We start from the raw sequence: 20,658 nt of genomic DNA, 5'->3' as shown, positions 1-20,658 counted from the left end.
TAAGACTGTGCTAATTATACAGGATGAGGCTGAACAAAGGGAAGCTGTACAATTAGCAGAGTGCAACTTCCAACTCTGTTTAGAGGCTCTTCTGAATCTAGATATGTAATAAATGAAGAGTGACCAAGTATTTATCTTTTAGAAGATAACTCTGGGCATTACAGAAATGTAGTATCTGGCCATTTTGGATTTGACTGTGATGATGGTAGAGGGAGTCTTTTACACTGTAGTCTAAGTGATAGAACGGAAAGTGCAGGGTCTTTAGAGGGAGAAGACCTCTGTACCTTCCTTAATCCGCCCCTCATTGGCTGGGCGGTCATAACCCCCCTGTGCTCATTCCTCCACTGTAGGGGGATAATACATTGGAAAGTACTTGCACTGGCCCTGGATTATGTTTAGGACCCATTTTTTATTTTAGATTTATTTCTCTTCCCTTCTACTTTATTTTTCTTGAGCAGGATTTCATTCACCTCAATAAAAATCCTTAAGACTTTAAGAACTCTACAAGAATGACTATAATATCAGCCAGATGTACTTCCTCTAAGTCTACCAAACTTCAATAAAGGCAGTTACTATATCAGCCGCTCTATCTGAGCAGTGTCAAGGATAAAGAAGTACCGTAGTTGTCAAATCCCAGGATGGCTGACTCAGCTCTTCTTTTCTCCCAAAGAAGATAAACTGCATCTCATGCAATCTGCTTTTTGCTAGGGGTTTCTTGTTTGTTTTCAAACAAAATCTTCTGTGCAGAAGACAATCCTGCTGACATATACATTAAAGGGGCTATGATGAGTCCTATAAAAGCTTGGGCTTTTCCTTAGATTCTGTTGCCAGAATATTAGAAATTGATGTGAAAAGCTAAGAGCTTAAAAATTGTACAGTATTACAAATTATTCCATTGCAAAATGCTGTGAGCTACTCATCCTGAACCACAGCTCAGTTATGAATGGCCTATATACTCAAGTGCATCTTAGTATTGACTGAAAGGAAGAGGCCCTTAGCTTCTAGAAGGCATTAGCATTGCATTATCATATCAATAGCCCACATGCAAAATTCTTGATAAAAACGTTCATAATCCAGAGGCAAGAACTAAAATATGAGAGTTTGATTTGTGTAAACAAATCAAAGACATTTAGAGTCAAACTACTTAATCTATCTCAAAGCATTGCCAGGAATATAAATATCAGAACAGCCTCAGAGCCAGAAGAGATAAGAGTTGAGAGAGTAGAAGGAACTCTAAGTATTACTTGCTACTTTTTCCTGATTTACTATAATCAGCCATACTGGCCTTCTTTCAATTCTGTGAACCAGCTAAGCTCAAAGACTCTTGTCTTAAAGCCTGTGTAAATCAACCTTCTCCTCTTCAGAGATGCCTCTCGTAATAGTCAGGATTGTCTCTGTTAAGCTGCATTACCAAATAACTACCATAATCTCAGTGGCTTAAAACGGTAAAAGCTTGTTGTTTTCTCATGCTACAAGCTAGCGTGGGTGGGCTAAGGGGGGGCTCTGTTCTTTGAAGTCTCACAATTTCTAGGCTAAGGGGGCCACCACATCTTGGACCACATCACCTGTCAGAATGCCACAGGGAAGGAGACTAGAGCAATGAGCATTAGATGCTCTGGCATGGAAATGACACCGGTCTGTTCTATGGAGAACTGGCGAGCCAGCCCAAATCACACGGCCCCAGGGAGCCTCCGGGAGACGGAGGCAATGCACCCCTATCCTGTAACCGCCAAAGACGGGAATGGGAGCAGCTGCTTTGCTTCTCGCAGCCCCCCAGACCACCTGTTACGAAGCAGGCTCTACCTCCTTACTCTGTTTTTCCATAGTGTTTATCACCATTTATAATTGCATTATTTATTTATTTTCCATTTTGGTTTTATTCTTTTTTCCTCCCTTGGACGGTAAGTTCATTGAGAGGAAGGACCATGTCAGTCAGCAGGCTAATTCCATGAAAGAGCTCTCAAAAATGGTCCATCTGCCTACTGTATTTACATATTGAACATATTTGTCTTGAATTCATAGAATCCTTATGGAAGAAAGGAATTTGGTGAATAGATACTTTGTTGAAGCTGCTTTTGGTAAATGAGCTTGAAGGGAAGTAGCTCAGAGCTACCCCCTCACCTTCCACGAATACCTGGTATTGCATTGTCCAGCTGAGCCTGGTAGTTAGAAGACACTGTGAAGTAACTGTCCATTTTGTGGCCCGGGAAACGGTAGTTTAGAGACTGGCCCAAATCGCAGAGGTGGTGGTGCGAAAGATAAAAGTATGAGGCAAGTCTTTGTGCCACTCAGGGGCGTCTTTTTCTGAGTTACACTTCAGGAAGGCTGCGATCACTTTTATAAACTTAGCGTGCTATTTAGGGCAAAAAATTGGTTTGTAAAAGAATATTCTGAATATTTGTTTTGCTAATTATCATTTTAAATAAAAACATTTTAATGATTACTTGTTATTTTAGACACTTTTTTATGACTGTACCATCATTTTCTATTTAAAAATGCTAGTATTTTCAAGCAAAATAATAAATAATTGAACTATAATTGCCTGTGGGACAAAGTTATTTCAGCAAAGAAGATTCAAGAATCAATTAGCTATAGCCTTGGAGAAATGGATTTTTAAATAGGCATTGTCTCAGGTCACGTAAGGCGTATCTTTCGTTCCCTAATGTTCCATCTTAAAAGAGGCCACCACTAAAATCAGTCAAAGGTTTCATAGACATTTGTAAATATGCATTTTTTTAAAATGACTTTTAAAAAAAATTGTATTTTTTTCTCCTGTATATTCAGGTACAAGGCTTTTATAGCATGTTCTATTATATAGTAGGCAAAGATTAAAAGAAGAAAAAACTAAACTTTTTTCCCTATCATTAGTCCATAGGGATTGCTTTCTGATTTTATAGAAGTGTTGTTATCTTTCCCCAGTATTGGGCCACATAACTGAGCAGTGCATCCTTCTCCTACCTGTTGGCCCAAGCTTGCTGTGTTCTCCCTTCTTCCTACCACGGGAGCAGGAGATTTGCAGTGGCTCGGACCAGGAGAAGCTGCTGCTTAGCAAACCACAGGATCCTATATGGATAAGAAGAAGAGAGAAAACTTTAGAAGCAGCAGTAATGAACCAGGCTCTGAGAAATGAAGACAGAATTCTGTCACTTGAAAAAAAGGTTTACATTTTGGTTCTAAGTACAACATATAGAATGGCATGTGGGTTGAGCAAATGAAAAGAAGAATGAATAAATGAACAAATGAAGGTCAGAGCAGGTCCTAGGACTGCAAACCCCCGTGCCTGCAAGACCCGGCAAGGAGGGTAAATGTGGGAGCCGACTGGGTGTGGGACCATGGAGAAGGGTGTGCCGTGGTGGACCAGTGAGCACACGTCCCATCTTGAAGGGGCAGCCACCGCTCAGATCTAGCTGATGGTTCTCACTGATGCCATAAGGGAAAACGGCCCCAATGATGCTACAACCTCACTTTTCAAAGGAAGACAGAAATAAGGATTTTTATGTAAAATCTCTTGAGTTTTGTATTTTAGAATGCAATTAAGCAAAACAAAATTTGGGGTAAGTCAAACAAGGCTAAAGCCAAAGCCTATTTGAGGGCCAGGCTTAGCTCTTGGGTGGCCAGCAACATCTTCAATTTGCAAATGAAAAAGGGTCCAGAAGGTGGAAGCCCCTTGGGCAAAAAAAGCCAGTAAGTGGCCTTGCTGGGGCTTGTAAGCAGGGGCAGCTTCCCTTTTCCTTTCCCTTATGACCACTCCAAGACTGGTTGATTCTGATCAGACCTGTTTAAATAACAGAGAGAAGGCCAGAGAGAAGCTGCCTTCAGCTCATGTGGTCCTTGGGTCTCAAGCCATGTTATATAAAACTTCGTCATAAGGGGTACAATTTTCTTTCTCACCATTCATATTACGGAAGGAGTTTGGGGTAAAGATGAGTGCCTGAAATCTGCTGATCCCTCTTATGAAATAATACTCTGCTTACAGGCGTTTATTTGGGAGGGTGTTTCAGGAGTGTGGCCAGTAGTGGAATGTGGCAGGGCCAGGGGCATGAGTGGAAGCACAAGTGGATCCCTTTGCTGGATCCAGTTTCTGCTAAAAGGCTGCTCTGCTTATATGAGAGGTGGTGTTGGGTGATGGTTAAATGTATGGGATCCGTTTAAATATTGACTTGGCCACTTAATTCTGACTTAAGCTCTCTAGGTCACATGTGCAAAATAATAACAACAGTACCTGAACACAGAGTTGTCCTGAGGTTTAAATGAATCAATCTGCAGAAAGTGCTTAGAACTGTATGTACACAAGGTAGGCACTCAGTAAATGTTTGCTAGTATTTGTAACAAACACCAGCATTTACTGAGCGCCTACTATACCCTCAATTTACTTACATTTATTTTCTGTAATCATCCCCACAATCCTCATCACTTTATATGACTGTCTTCCCTTTAATAATGAGAAAACCATGATCTTGGGAGATAAAATCTCCTGTGCAATGCCACCCTGGCAGGCAGAGCCCATGTTTGAAACTACTCAGTTTAGCGATTTGTTTCCCCAGCTCTCCAGTGCTTTCTAAGATACAAGTCAGGTATTTACAAGGAGAGAAATCAACTTTGTATTGGTGTCAAACATCAAATACTTGTTGAGTCAAACACCAGAGCAAAGGAGTCCCAAAGCAAAAATCAAATTCCCTGCAATGCTTGATAATCTTCCACCCTTATGTAAAAATGTATTGTTTTAGAAGGAACGTGCGCCACGTGACTAAGAATAAGCTAGGAGAGCAGGAGGTTAACTTTGAGTCCACATAAATGCTCAGACTTATTGAAAATGCTATGGCTCTTAACAGATTATCTGCTTAATATTGATAAATCAGTTTCCACGGAGGTAGCTTTAGGAACTGAAACACACATTTAACGTTGACGTTGGGTTAACAACACCTGGAATATTTTACTTTAGCACATTTTTTAAAAAGTCCTTGCTTTTATAGAATTTTCTAGGCAAAGAAAGAGTGAAATAAAATATAAACATTAAAGTGTCTGAAGCATTAATATGAAGCATCCTATATAAAAACATTGAATGAAGGAAGTCAGGGATGGAGGATATAGACATATATACATAGCCAACTTGATTTTCCATGGGCAGGTATTTTAGTTTAACCATCTCAAGTGTTGTTAGACATGACTCCATACCTTGATAACCAATTGTATTTGTTTGACTTAAAATATTAAAAAAAAATTAATTGTAGCCAAGCAAGGACAGGGAAGGAGTGTGTCCTTTCAACCAACATATTTAATCATCCTCAGTGCTGGGAAAATATAAAGTAGGAAACATTTTGATGCAAATTTCCTTCTGTTTAGGATGAACTTCACACTCTCTTAAGAGAGAATGATATCTGTTCTCAGCAATAATACAGACAGGAGGAATGTACTATACAAGACAAAGTGAAAAATATGACTCACTTTCTTCAGTAGGCTTCCTAAAATGTAATTTCAGTATTTAAGTTCCAGGCATCGTAACTTTCTAGAATCTAAAATGTATCCACTTCAAATGTTACTTTTAGAATACAAAACAATATTTAAGGTCGAACAGAAATGAATTTGTTCATTATCTACTCTTCTGGATAATCACCATTAATGCTATCATTCCTTGGGGAGATAATTGAAAACCGACTATATAAATTGTTGTGTTTTGCTGGAGAAAGAGCTATAGATTCAAAATTTGTCACTCACATTTGCATCTAAGTTACAATTTTACCAGGCCTAAAATTTATAGCTATTTTAGTAGATGATTTTATAACCTCTTATTACCATCTTCCCTTCTTTTTAGCTTCATGTGGCAGTAAAGGTATTCTGCCAGAGTCATTTCTGTCCAAGGAAACCATGTGTTTTGTGCATCTCAGCACGGGAGTTAGCTAGGAAGTATTTTAGTAGCATAATAAGACAAATATGATAATAACAGTATCTGAGGTGAGATGTAGTCTCCCAGTCGCGCTACTGCCCTTCCAGCGCTAACGAAGGAGTCTGCCCTGTGACTGTGACTGGATGTCAACAGTGGGGCCGCATTTGATCCTGGCTTGTGGTGGTCTGTCTGCTACCACGGACTTGAATGACTAACAGAACGAATCAGAAAGCACTGCTTTGTTAACGTATCAAGAGAAATTCTGTGATTCATCAGGAAACCAGGTGGATATAATAGTTGATCTAATTAGCTAATGAATTTAGGAGAGAGAACACAGGGTTTTCATTTTCCATGTTTCAGTGATAATGGACTCAGCTTTCCATTTCTCTCTGTCATAGGTTGGGTCCCTGGGAAAGGGACTTTGAGACTCTGAGATACTCATTCATGCAGCAGGGTTTACTGGAGCATGTTTTCAGGAGAAACAGCTGTTCCGAGATGAGAGGAAATGAAGAAGGGAAGAGAGAGACTGAATTGTGATGCAGTCACAGGGGAGGCCTGAGCGCACCGTGCAGGGAGCTCTGGAGCCAGACGGGCCCGCAGAGGTCCAGGGTGTGCGGGAGCCAGCTCACACGGGCTTGCACAGAGCTCACGGCTTCATGGTCAGGGACACGTGCTGATGGCTTGAAATTGGGGGCCTGTGTGTGGGGCACATACAGCACAGTAACCGGCGATGCTAGAAATCAGGGCTCTCTTTGCTCCTCGCTCCCAAGTCCTCAACCCCTGCGGAGCTGATTTGCCAGCAAACTCCCTGTTCAGAAAGATTATCTACACATCTCTGTGCCCAAATCCATGTGGTAAGTTCTTAGTGGCACATGGTGCTGTGTGGAGGGAATGCCACACTGTACTCCCAGGTCTTGAATGGCTGTAACTTCTCCAGGCTGATCTCCTCTGTTACTATTCTAATCCCAGGATTTCTAGCCCTGCCGTGTTGTCAGTGATCTTTATTGTTGCCTTTCTGAGAAAGGCAACTGAATTTCCTTGGAAACAGGACCATCCCTACGAGATACGGCTTAGCGATACAACCGCCGAGGCCTAAGTGACACAGTCCCCAAAGGCGTAAGTGCTGCAGCTGATTGACAACCTCCTGGATACAATGCTTCGAAAAAAGCCGGCTGAAATGATTTTGTTTAAAAGCACTGCCATTTCTTTCCTTGTAAGCACCCCCCTTCATACCAATAAAGCAGAATAATAACAACAGCATGTCTTTGCTTAATGAAGTCACTAAATATTCCTGGAGTGTGTTTAGGATATATGCCAGTAGGTGGGAGGAGATTTTAAGCTTTTTAGCCAAGCAACACAAAGAAAATTTGGGTTAAAATCATTCCAGTGTTTTTAAAAGTTAATTCCAAGAAGATGGACGAAGCCAGTATGTATTTGCAAATATCAATGTTTAGGAAATTCAGAGATGTGGTGTGGGAGTTCCCCACTAACTGGGAGAGCAGAAAGGTTTAGGGGGGGCCATTCTGAACAAGCCACACACACATCTGTCAAAGTTCTTTCGTCTTCTGAGCCCTTTACTCCATAGAAAAAGACAATAAGGGAGACCTAAGGGTTGACAGAGACAGATGTACAGAACCCCTTCTCAGCTTCACCCCTTGCATCCTACGCCCACACTAAATTTTGGCAATGTAGTAATTGCAAAAACACCACTCAGGCATCCAATTTAGGAAAAACAATGGATATCAAATGGAGGAGAACTTGTCATGATTGTAGTACATGAGGCAAGAATTAGGAAACTCAGTAAGAAAAGGGAAGATAATTCTGAAATTCACTAATTAAAAAGTGACTCAGTATTGACTCTACTCTATTGTCTATCATATTTCTGTAACAGGCATCAAAGCAGAAAGGAAGTGAGTTTTTTAACAAATGTTCTTTCATAACATAAAATCATTGGGCACAAACTCTGTCTGGCGAGTCGCAACTTGATGAAATATAGCTAGGGCCACATTTAGATTCTATAAGCTTCTTAATTCCTTTCCTCTGAGGTCCATTGTTTCATTCAACAAAAAACCATGTTAAGTATTTTCTATATTGTGGTATTCTACTAGGAGCTGGAAATACAGAGGAACTCATATCCTTCTTGAGACAGATAAAATTCAGATAATAAAATATAGTAATGGAGATACCAAACCACGGAAGAGAGACCCTGAGCCCTATGTGTATGTGATCAAATGAATTTTTCTCTTGAATGAGGTGTAAAAATATTGATAATTAAGAGCAATAGCTTCAATTGTTTTCACTGAAAAATACGAATGCAGCTATTATTTCTGTTAATCAAACAAAGATATTGTGAGGATATCTTTGTTTGACTGAGGCACCAATAGCATCTTTTAATTCAAAGGGTTAGCATTGGGGCCCTAAAAACTATCTGGGCTATTTTTCCAGATTTTAAGCTGAAATTCATTTGAGCTAGTCTTCTAGTAGTTCACTAATTATTTTTATTTTCCTTTTAAGTGGAAGATAAAATTATAAAAAATTATTAGAAAATATTTTAATTTTCCTTTTAAGTGCAGCTCACATAATAGGTCCTGGAAACTTAAAGAAGAATGAAGCAAATCTAAGTTGCTATCAAAGTCATACTAAGCAAGAAATTTCATATATCTGATAGGCTATGAGTCTTTCAAAAGTTTGGTATAATTTCATCATACTTTTCCAAAGCAGAACTGTTCTAATTTATGTCTGTAAAATTTTAGCCTATATAAATGAGCTGTTTCACAAACAATTCAAAGACTAGAGTTTACCTTTATCCCAAGCAGACAAAGGTATAGATCCTTGTTTGTACTTGGCTGTCAAACTTTTCAGCTACAGCTTTAGGTCTCTGCCTTTATAGATGGCAGAAAATGGTTCTGAAAATTAAGACCATTCCAGGGCATATGTGCAAAGGAATTTTGCAAAGCTTGCATGTTGACTGAATCAATGACCGCCTTGCTGAATTTTCAGGTCATACTCAGCAAATCTTGCAAACACGGTTACAGTAAATCATGCCATGTAAGCTCATGGAATCTGAACACAACTTCTTATTTTGAGATAGACTGTGTGCAGCCAGTTCACTTCAATGAGAATTTAGTGTGACCCATCTGTGGACAGTTGCTTTGCTTTTTTTCCCTTTTTCTCTGGGCATTTTAATCTAGATAAGTTTTTTAGAAATGGATATGGCATCTGTCACTGGAGACAGTAAGTGAGAGAACAGGCCGGTGTCTGCACAAATACATCACCATCACTAAAAAAGCAGCAGAACAGAACCAATGGCCTGAAGTGCATGCCTTCCTGCAGATGACTGAAGGAGCGACAGCATCTCTTAATTCAAAGGGCAGCCCCTTGGCCTGACATGTGCCTAGAAAATGATCCTTCTTTTGACTTAAGAGCCTCCCCACCACACTCAGGCCCATTTGATGCCGAGGCCAGCAGCCACAGTGATCAGAGACAGGCGTGACAGAGAGCCTGCAGCAGTCCCTGCATCGGGGGTGAGGTGGGAACTCACAGAGAGGTCATGCTGAAGGGGGATTTCTGTACTGAAGGTCAGGGAGACTGGCCGAAGCCCTGGCATGGCAAGCAGTAGGTCCATTGTGGGAGCAGGGCATCTTTGCTCAAAAACATAAAGCTCTTCTCTCACACTAGGATGTACTGATGGGCACTTGGATGTGAAAAGAAAGGCACATCTATTACTTCCAAATTGGGCACATTTTCCTCAGCAGACCTTCTAAAGAAATGGGGAGTTCAACCTGCACTCTGAAAGGGTTGCCCATAATCGGCTAAGTTGGGAGGGAAATCAGTTTAGAGATGTCATGAGTAAACAGGGGAATGTTTGCAACTCCTGTTAAAAAACACTAGTCCTTTCATTTGGTAAGCAAAAGAAAAAGTTTACCCTGCAATTATGCTGCATGAATGCAATGTATACCTGTTATTCTAGTACTTTGACTAGTGCTATTTTTTCAAGAGATCTGGAATTCCCTGTTCATTCAGGGTCCTGGAAGCCAACACACCTCACTCCCATGAGAGCGACACAACTTGGCCTGCTTTCCATTCTTTGTCACCTTGAACTTCTTCCTCTGAAGCGCAGGCGGCCCACACCGGCCCCGAGAACGGCGTGAACAAACTACATCCTCATGCTTTTTCTTCTTGTGTTATTTTGCTTGATTTCTTCCCAGGAGGACTCTGTACATTTTAAATGGGCAGATAGGAGAAAAAGAAACTATTTTTCTCCCAAGATAACAATCAACAACCTTGGGCAATATGTGCAGAGTTTTCTGGAATTCTATTAAAAGGATATCTGATCAGCTGCCTTTGGCGCTGTGTGTTGTTCTCTTTGTGTGGGGCAAGAAGCGGGGCCTACGAGACTTAGTCCGCTTAGCTGTGTGTTACTTCAACTTAGGGGGTAAACCAAGATGGGCAATGCAGCGCACAGATGGCTGCAACGATCAATTCTGGAGTTGAAAGTTACATTAACAAGTGCTTGGTTCTGTCTCTGTTTCATTAAACTTAGACCAATAGTAGCCCCCAAGCGATGGCACCTTAAGCAGTCTCTCCGTTCCCTTTATTAAAACCTTCTTGGTCAGGCTCCTAAACACCAAACAGTTCATTTTTTAATTTTTAGTGAAAAATAAAAAGGAAAATTTTGAGAGAAGTAAAAAATCAGGGCAACTGGGTATATACTCTTTGTAATACATTTTACGCTAGGAAAAAATGGAAATAAATACAAAAGGACCTGTGAGCTATGTCCCCATTAAGGTAAAATACAAGCCTTTCACCGGGCTAAATGCAGACCTCCAAGCGCTCACTACTCCATGGGATCGTGACATATGTGCTGAAAGGAGGGTGTAAATGGGTCACTCAGGGTGTACTTTATTTAAAAAATGTATTCCTTGGGGGAGTTTGGGATAAATGGACTGAATCTTCTTTCATATCTGAGGGCTTTGCTCAGGAAGCCAATGAAACCAGCTACGAAGAGTAAAACCATCTGCTAAATGGCAAAGGGGATGGTGACCCACTGCCAGTGCCCACCTGGACGAGGGCCTTCTAGAGGCACAGACACCAGCTCCCTGTCTCCTCTTTCTTACCTGGAAGAGGTAGATACCTGATCATGCAGAATCAAACAACATGTTTTCCAAAATTAATAGAGCTAAGCACTTTGTGAACTCTGGGATGATAGAAAACACCACATATGCCCATACTACCACACCACAGCAACAGTTTTTATTTTTGTAAAGCAATTATCAACTTATGTAGAAGTGAATACAGTATTTGAGATCCAAGATCCTTGGAAAATCTGATGTTGTAATCAAAACATAATTGAGCTATTTTGGAACAGAAAGCCGATTTGCTCTTCAAAACACACAAATATCTAAAAATTAAGTGACCCATTTAGAACAGTATGACTTCACTGCAGGTTTTTAAGGGTTTAGTTCAAGTGATGACAAGTTTGATGGAAAGTTTCCATAGTCTGATACTGATACTTCCCATCCCATGAGGTGTGTGTGTGTGTCTGTATCTATATGTTGGGGAGGTGGGTGTATGTGGTCAGTAGTGACAACTTAATCTCCATCTGCACACCAACTGTTATTTGCAGCCTAAATAAATGTCTTGCATGTGTAGGTACTATTATTTTTCCAAATGTGTAGATATGCTCTCGTGATAAGAAAAATGTACATTCATTTTAAAGTGCTGTTAGCTTCACTGTAGATTTCTGTTACTATTATTCTTCAATCCATAGATTATTAAAAAAATAGCAGTTACCTATAGGCAATCACAACATTTTAAATGTTAAGAAGTTCTCCCTCCTGGATTAGATCCACTGAGGGCATATATTTCAAGAGTTGTTAATAAAATAGTTACAATAGGAACTTTTTTACTAGAGATATGTAATACAATGGGGACATGATACAGTGGAATTCTCTATTATCAATGAGTCCCATGATAAGAATCATTAAACCATTTGGTTATATCAAGTTTAAATGTTTAGGTCTAGCACCAAAACAAAACACTTAGAAAACAATTATCAGTCATTACCTCCGGGAGAGGAGTGGAATAGTTCAAGAAGCCACTGCAAAGGCACTTGCTTCTATTCTCTATGCCTCTATGTTGTTTGAGTTGTTTACAACCGACATGAATTCAAATACTACTTTTATATTTAAAAAAATGATGAAAATAAAAACAACCACACCTGATGAAATCAAGTCTCTCTGGAACCCAGGAGGTGCTCCTCCAAGGCGCCTCTTGCACACGCATTCTCTTCCACTAAGCTTGTATCAGGAGCCCGAGTCACGTCTCACTCCTTATGATGTTGGAGGTGCTCCCTACTGGACACCAATGCTCACATATGCTAAAGCCCTGTCCTGGGCAGTGGGTACTTCGCAGGAAGTTTGGGCTGATAGGGAGGTCTACGGCGCAAGCTGCCACATCAACACGTCCACGTGCTCGGGAGCTCCAGGACCACCCCCTGTTCTTACCCAACTGCATCTTACGGTACCACTACCCGTGATGCAGAGAGAAAAGTGACTCTTGCTTCTTGCTACCAAATATGCTGGGACACCCCAGTGATCATTTATGAAATCCCACACTGTTCAATTTCAGGAGGAGATCACAGCTGGCTGATTCCAAGGAAGAAACTCTCTGAGGGCAGAGCTGGTGTTTAGCGTTAGGGATGTACAGGGATCACGTGACATTTAATGCACTTAGATTCAAAAAGCTGTAGCAAATTTCATGTAACACTGTTAATATGTTAAATCAATCTAAAATACTTAAAATTCTGTCCAAAAAAAAAAAAAATGCTGCCATGCCAAATTACCCCAGCTTAAGTATTGCCATGTTGAATCACAGCATGACATTCAGGTAGCTCATTGTAGCAAATAAAATCATTTATATCCTTTAGGGAGATCTCATGGAAGGTAGATGCACTGTTATTTTTTTCTGAGGAATTCAGTTCGATTTTAGTAAGTCATATTCAAAATGGATAAAACATCACAAATACAAGTTTTTTATTTCATGCTTAAACTAGACATTAAATTTGAAGCATGGTCTGGGGCAAGTGAGTTGTTTAAATCTAAGGTTCACATTTCCTCTTCTGTCTCCCCTGTCTACATGATTTTCCCGATTTGTTCAAAGGGGTGATTTTACTGATTGACGGATTTTTGATTGAGGACCAATATACACCAGCTGGCTTCGTTTTCACTGTTGCCTTTCAGTACCTAATCAGAGAGCCTCAGGCCCTGACCTTCGCAGTAGAGTACTGAAAACTCTCTGTCTCTCTCTACACACATGTATTTGAAAACTACACAGACAAGAGCTTTTCACATTCTCCTCCTTCGATCCTCTATCTCTGGTTCTATAATCTAGTCAAGAGCACGCATTATTGTGGAGCCGGTGGTCTGGTTTGAAACAATTGTCGAAATTCTCTTTACATTTGCTGGACAATCCTTTTTGGCAAATTAGTAAAGTAAAAAAAAAGTGTTCCCATTATGTTAATTTTTCTTGGTTTCTGAAAATGATGGTTTTTGAAAGTTGATTTTGATACATTTCATTAACAATGAGACACATGTTTAGATGTGAACTTTCTGTCTGATAATGATCTCTTCATAGATGAAATGACTATAGAATCAAGAGGCCGCATCAAATACCATATTAAGGAAATGGTATCTATGGTAACAAATGAGAATTCATTGATGTCACAGGATTGGAAAGCGCCTTGAAATATTTCTTTACAGATTAATGCCTCTGAATAGATGAAAACTCATTTGGCACTTAAAACTATTTACTGAAGTCCTACTATGGGTCAGGTATTGTGCTATAGTCTGGGAATGACTAAAACATAGATCATATTCTCAAGAGGCCAGCAGCTAATGGGGGAGTCAGACACATAGACAATCTAATTATAACTGTGTTATAATGATGATATATTTCAGATGATGTGAAAAAATTGCCAAAACTGTTCTCCAATTTCATGGCCTCTCGAAAATGTTCCTGCAATCTCCCTTGTCAATCTAGCTCACTAGAGAAAAACATTTATCTTTACTAATTACTGCTTAATGGTTAGCACAATCCACACATTCATTTCTGTTTTACACTGTTCTCAGAGAAAAAGATAAAATATCTGATTATAATTTCCTTATAAAACCCTTCATATGTTTTAAAATCAGAAAATTGACCAAAAAAAGAATACTTTGTTGAATTTACTTATATACCATCTCTTTCCAAGAAATATTTCAGGAGCATAAAGCAGAAGATAAAATCATAAGGCAAATAAAAAAGAAATGGAAAAATAGACTCCACGCTATAAACAATCAGATAAGTTAACCGTAAGAGTTACTGTTACCAATAGCTGGAGGCCTTTTTTAGATTTGCATTTGAGCTTCCTGGCAGCCAGTGTAAAAATAAGAAAGGTGATAAGTTAGGTACACAGTTTTTTTTTAAATATGAAAGGAATAAACATGCTAGTTTCTCAGGGGAGATCAAGTTATTTTTGACTAAATACTCTAGAATAACTTTAACGTGAAAGGGGAGATTAAATTGTATTATGGCCACTATCCAAATGTTGAAGCATATTTCATACAACCAGTTATTAAATCAAGTCCAATAAAAGCTAAGGGCAAATTTAAAGCACAATTTAGTGACGGCAGCTCCAGAAGGAAGTAGATGATCATGATATGAACACATGGCCCATGATATGAAACACAGACAGATTAATTGCCTTCCATTTTCCCTCAGATCCCTCTTCCCTTTGGCATTAGAAATATCTGCATTGCTGACAATTCAGGGTTAACCCTCTGGAAAAAAACTTTTGGAGAGCTGGTTTTCCATAATGCCAATAGACTGTGGATGGATGGTCTATAAGTTTTGAAATTTAAATCGACCAGGGGCAGGACTGTCAATTTACTGTGAAAGATGAGAAAACAAACCAGCATGTATTCCTACTTGTACAGGATGTAGGTAACAGTCCATCTTAGCAGAGAAATGAATGAAAAGAATCAGATTCTCCTCAGACACAGCACTGCATTGATTCTAAGACTTGCATAAATATCCCAAATATTACCACAGAACACAGAAAAATAAAAAGGTTTTATGGGGGAGTTATTCTTCAGATAGATAGAAAGCAACTAATTATTTTAATTAATTCTCGCAAATAAAAGGGTGATTCGACCAAAAAAGCAATGAAGACTCTAACCAGGACAAAAAAAAAAAAAAGCAACCCACGTGTAAGTGTTCTTGGAGGCTTTTCCCCTACTAATTAAAATTTTCACAAGGGACCATATTGGTGTCATCCGGCCCCAGAATATTCTTCCCTATAGGTTTCTTTTCTGCAGCTACAGAACATCAAATTGTTTGTCCCTTTCCTTATAATTTTGCTCTCTTCCAGTAATTAAAAAATTCTCTTCACCATATTTCTGCTACATAGGTTCTTGGGAAAGCATAAATTCTAGTTTGCCAAAAAAATTTTAATCTAAATACTCATAGAGCAAAAGCAAGCTGAGCTTGAGGGTGGAAACCTGTTTGTGTGTCATGGTGTCACCGAGATCGCCTAGTCACCAGGGTCCCTCTCCTGCTTCCCCCACTTATTTGTCCTTGTTCAGAATCCATTGTTTGCCATCAGAAAGCAAGAGAGTACTTGAAGCTCTGAAATTTATTTTACATCAATCCATACATAATTGCAAAGGTGGAAGAGGAAAGCCACTTCTTTTTTATCTTGCTATTGGTAATTGGAGCTCAGTGTGATCGTTCACCTTCCATCCTCCCTGGAGGCAGTGAGATTAAAGCAAGGTGAGAAATAGCTTAGTCTTTGATCACTTTGACTTTGTGGAATTGGGTGCCCAGGATCAAAGTCAGCAGTTTATCACATTAGTGCATTCTAGGTTAAACTTTTTAAAAGGGGGAAATAAAAAGGATTTGTGCAATAAACAGCATCTTAGAAAAACAGTGACAATGAAGTCGACCTTTCTGTTATAACAAAAGGCCTTGCTGAGTGCCTTCTGGATAAATTTCAAGGTTGAGGAATATAACTGCTATACAGCAAAGCTTTCTGGCTTTTTGGTCTATAGGCTCACCTAGAGAGGGTCAAAACCTTAAGCTATCAGTTAAACTGGGTGCCTGCTAAATAAGGGACTTGCCAATGTATAGTTTGTTGACTTAATGCTCTGCCTTCTGTTATGCGAAGTACAACAAAGGAGTGAACTCCTACTCTGATTTTTACGTAATGGTCAATCAACAAAAAGAATTTTATTCTTTTACTTTATGAATGAAGGCCATGTGTTCCAGGGTGTGTGTTTTTTAATTAAAAAAGTCAAATCAACCAGACTTATTTGAAAAGGACATACATTCATTAGGATCACTGTAAAGTTTTTGTTTATCAAGTGATAATAAAGCTGAAAAAATTGAGTCCAACTTGTGTTATACACATGAGAAGAAATTTATGTTTCAAGAGACATTAGAAATATTTCTAAGTAGTTAGAGAGAGACCTGCGGAATATGAGAAGGACCACGAAGACGGAGGTGTTCAGCCACGCGAAGTGCAGAGGCACCTTCCTCCTCCTCACTGGTGGTGGAGAGTCATCAAATTGCCTCATTTTTGGAAAATCTCATTTGAAAAATGGGCTGGTTTTGAAGTAAAAAGTGCATCAGTTGAGCAGTAAAGGCTCCTCTTGGGTTTCTCCATCCAAACCCTGTGGGAAGGGACTGTATGTAAATGGAAGAGAGTTCAGGGAATTTATAGACTCTGTAGCCTAGCATTTGAAAAAAAAGGTGAATGAATATCCATTATTCAGATGTTTGCTAAGTATTTCGGGCTAGATGCTGGGCAGGTCAAGCATCAGATTGGGTCTGTGTATTTCTTTTCTAAAAATAAAAATGATGGAAGATGCTTGCTTTATCCTGAGTCTGCCCAACATTGATCATTTGGGTTATTTATATATGGGAGCTTTTACTTTTCACCTTACTTTTATAGTGTTTCCCCACATGCCTTGCCGCCACGACTAGACAGTGGAGGGAGAGCAGCCAGACACGTCACCTTTCCTGCTCCTGGGCAGGTTGGTGTGCAAGCTGGTGCCCATTCCCCTCTGACACCCCCTCGGTAATGGGGTTTCTCCTCTCTGCACTTTCCCTGTGTTCCAGGAGAGGCAGCACAAGCCCCAGCAGAGTGACGCTGACCCGGGCTGCTCTGCGGTGACCTCATTCCCTCCATCAGGGGGTTGGGCAGGGCATTAGTCTCAGCTCTTGCCCTGAGACCTGACAGACCTGCTGAGGGCTTCTGGGAAGGCTTCCTTCACTCTCAGAAAGAGGTACTCGGGTGCACACCCTCCCATTCGTGCTGCCACATGCTGGCGTGTCCACACGGAATGGGGGCACTATACTGTGGCTGTGAGCAGCGCGGACCGTGGGAACATGGAAGGAAAGGGAAGCTGGGCTCTGATGGGCTTGGTTGAACTGACCGACCATAGGCTTCCCTGACTTCCCCACTTGTGGTTATCTGAGCTAATAAATTCCCTGAAATTACCTTAACTGATAAATTTCCACTCCCCTCAACTAAGCAAGAGAGTAGGCAGCTTCCATTTCTTTCCCTTTCCCATCCTCCAATCCTGTCTGTCTGTCTGTCTGTCTATAACTCTGTGCTCCTGTCCTGGTTGTGCGCCTACGTGTCTTCCTTCTGGCGCTTACAGTAATTTCTAATTGACCTTCCTGCCAGCAGCCTTGGCCTCTGGATCCGTCTAACAGACTGCAACCATCCTGCCCTTTCTAGAGGGGAAACTAAATCACATTATTCTTCCACTTCGAATTCTTTAATAGTTTCTCACTGTTGGGAATGGTGAACATAAGTTCAAGTATTTCCACCTTTACAAGGTGTTCTATAATCTGGCCCTTGCCAAGTTTTCAATCCTGATACAGTCTTTGCTTAGGCTTTGAGCAGCCGGCTCCTCATCGTCCAAGGCCTCGCTAAAACGCAGCAAGTCCCTTCTGGGCGACTGTGGACCCATTCTGCTCACTTGGCCACTCCTCCTTTGGGCCACTTGAATATCTTGTTGGTAATTTATGGTACAATATTCTTTGCACTTGTTTGTAAGTCTGTTTTCTTCAATAAACCACAAACTCCTTGAAGCCGGGGCCATGCCTGACTTATTTCTGAATCTCTAGTGTGCAATCCAGTGTTGAGTAAGTATATTGCAATTGATCATAGAGGGAGGTCTACACTGCAAAAGTGGGAAATTTTAATTCAAGAGAGCCTGAGTTTCAGTGGGAGACATGTACATAGCACCCCTGCCATCTTTACTTTGAGCTGATAAGGCCCATGTCATGATATGGGGGAGCTCAATACCACAATCTAGCCCCATCAAAAAAGATTAGAATAAGTTACTCTTTTTTAAAATTTGCATTTGTTTTGGAAAATCAGTCAGGAGCTACCGATAAAAGGCCTCACAGAAGTCATAAATTGCCCTAAATAATGATCAAAGTATGAATTGTTTAATAGCTCAGTCCATAAAGAAGTAGTCATTGCATGTCCATTGCATGTCCAATAATTTTGTTGTTTTATGTCTGTTTTCTTTTTAAGAGCAGGTTAAATGACTGTCAATCTCTGGAGATTCTTTTGAGAAAATACATAAAGTAAATACAAGTTTCAATGATCCAAAAGCCAAAACAATATAATTTTTACCCTTTTACAAGGAGAAAATACAAATTTGGTTACAAACATTCCTTACAATGTTCATAGAAATATGACAGCCTTGATCCATGTTCCCTTTATTTGGGATAATATATGGCTTTCTCTGTAATTTACACAATGGATTCATTATAGGACCCTCTGGGCACATGTGCTCTGCTTTAGAAGCCTGATCAAATGATTATATGGACAGCAAAGTCAAGTGAGTAAATAAAATTCTATAGTAACAAATCCTTCATGCCCACCCTTCTGAGACTACCTGGATATACCCAGGCGAGAAGAAAGCAGGACGCTGAAGCCAGACTAGATTTACAAGACTGCTCTGCCTAACTGTGACTTGGAAAAAACATTCAACTATTTAGAGCCTAGTTTCTTTCACATCTAAAAATGATGATAAATCAAATACATCAGGACTTTTTCTTCAGTGAGATAAAGAATGAGAAAATAGCTTGTATGGCATGACCAAGGAGGATGGCCTGTTGGTTAAAGCCCAGTCCCCAGGGCAAGCTGCTTGCAAATGAATCCCATTGCTCACTAGCTATAGGCTGTTGGATAAGTTCCTTACCTAGTCTGTGCAATCATTTCCCCAGGTGTAAGTGGGGCTGATAATAATGCCTAACTATAGGATTGTCGTAAGGAGTAAATGTGCTAATGTTTGTAAAATACGGAGAATGCTGCCTGGCACATAGGAAGTGTATGTAAGCATTTGGAGGATGGACAGAGATTTGTATTCGTCTCCTTACACAGTTTTGGCAAGTCAACATCCAAAGTGGAGATCTGCATTTAAGCCACATCTACGTAAAAGGGCAACTAGAAGAAAATAATACAATAATAAAAATAGGAGAAAAGGGAGGCACCTTGTTTAAGACCTTAATTAGGTCAATACAAGTGGTAATGTCAAAGCTTCCACTAGGTGTGTTTTGTAGTGAAGGGAACAGCCAGTTAAAAGGTAGAAAAATTGCTATTTTAAATAGTTTCTGCTAGAACGAGGATTGTAAAGATTACACAGGAAAAGGAGCAAAGGGTTGATGGAAGACGCTAACCAGGCTTTGCGTAAGAACATGGAACATGGACAACACACTGACCCCATTCTGGGGGCTGGGGGTGGGGGTAGAGAGATGGGCTTTTCAGCTGGAGAAAGGTTTTTCTTCCTCTGTATCAGTTTCAAAGCCCTGTCTGAGTTTGTTGCTGGGAGGGGTGTGGTTGTATGGACTGGGGATGGGGTGGGCTAGTGGTGGGAAGGGTGGTCCAACAGGTAATTGTTACAGACTTAGAACACGAAGGCTTGGCTACAGCTTCCCAGGAGGAGAGACCTCACAAAAAACCAAACTCACACTCTTCACCCTCGCCTAGCAGGCCAGTGGATGGAGAATATGCATGTCCATCCTGATTGCCTTCGCTGGGCCCCAGGGGAGCGTTGTCTAGATCGAACAACTCAGCCTGGGGAGACAGTCCTTGAAAAAGGCACTCACACACCGGCTGAGAGCAACTCACTAGGTAGAATAAGATTTCCTGATAGGTGGGCTGAAACCGTCTTAGTAAGCGTGAAAAAGTAGTGGTGGGCGAACTGGTGTTCAGCAAACCAACCCTGGAGCCTGATTGCTCCTGGAGCTTTTACTGTCGTGGGGGATAGTCTGGGAAAGTATACAGTTAAAAAAAATCCCTGCCTCTTCCGTAGTTTTCTTTAGTCTTTGCGAACCCCAGAGAAGTCTGAGCCACTTGTCCATTCTTGTGTGGTGGTGTCGGTTGTATAGAAAATACTAGAAAAGGCAAAGGGGAAGGGGGCCCATCCCAAACTCACCCTTCTCTTTGCATTTGTGCAGATTTGATAATCTTGTTGTAATGGGCCTATGTCTTTAATCTTCACACTGTGACCACAGGGCACAGAGCGACTGCTGACCCATGGTGGAGCTGGAAGCTGTGGGAGGAGCATGGAGATAGAGAAGCAACGGAGAGGGTTGGAAAGTTCTGGAGGGATCTATAGTATTATTCTTCTTCCCCACTAGAGGAAAGTGTATTTTTGGTGGTGGGGTAATAGCACTTGTTATTACCCAATAATAAATATTACAGTTTTCTT

General features: G+C 40.5%; 1 protein-coding gene across 2 annotated transcripts in view; it reads right to left on the bottom strand.

Annotated features, from left to right (window-relative positions):
• B3GALT1 (beta-1,3-galactosyltransferase 1) overlaps positions 1-20,658 on the bottom strand; it is a 485,458-nt gene that overhangs the window by 36,090 nt on the left and 428,710 nt on the right. For both annotated transcript variants that reach the window (XM_073241604.1, XM_036996130.2), the window contains exon 3: positions 2,959-3,063. The gene's annotated coding sequence lies outside the window, so the exon portion shown is untranslated. The remainder of the gene's footprint in view (positions 1-2,958; positions 3,064-20,658) is intronic.

This window comes from Manis javanica, chromosome 7 (genome assembly GCF_040802235.1).
Source record: "Manis javanica isolate MJ-LG chromosome 7, MJ_LKY, whole genome shotgun sequence".
NCBI classification, from domain to species: domain Eukaryota; kingdom Metazoa; phylum Chordata; class Mammalia; order Pholidota; family Manidae; genus Manis; species Manis javanica.
The sequence above is the reverse complement of the archived record's forward strand: the minus strand, read 5'-3'. Positions and strand labels throughout refer to the sequence as shown.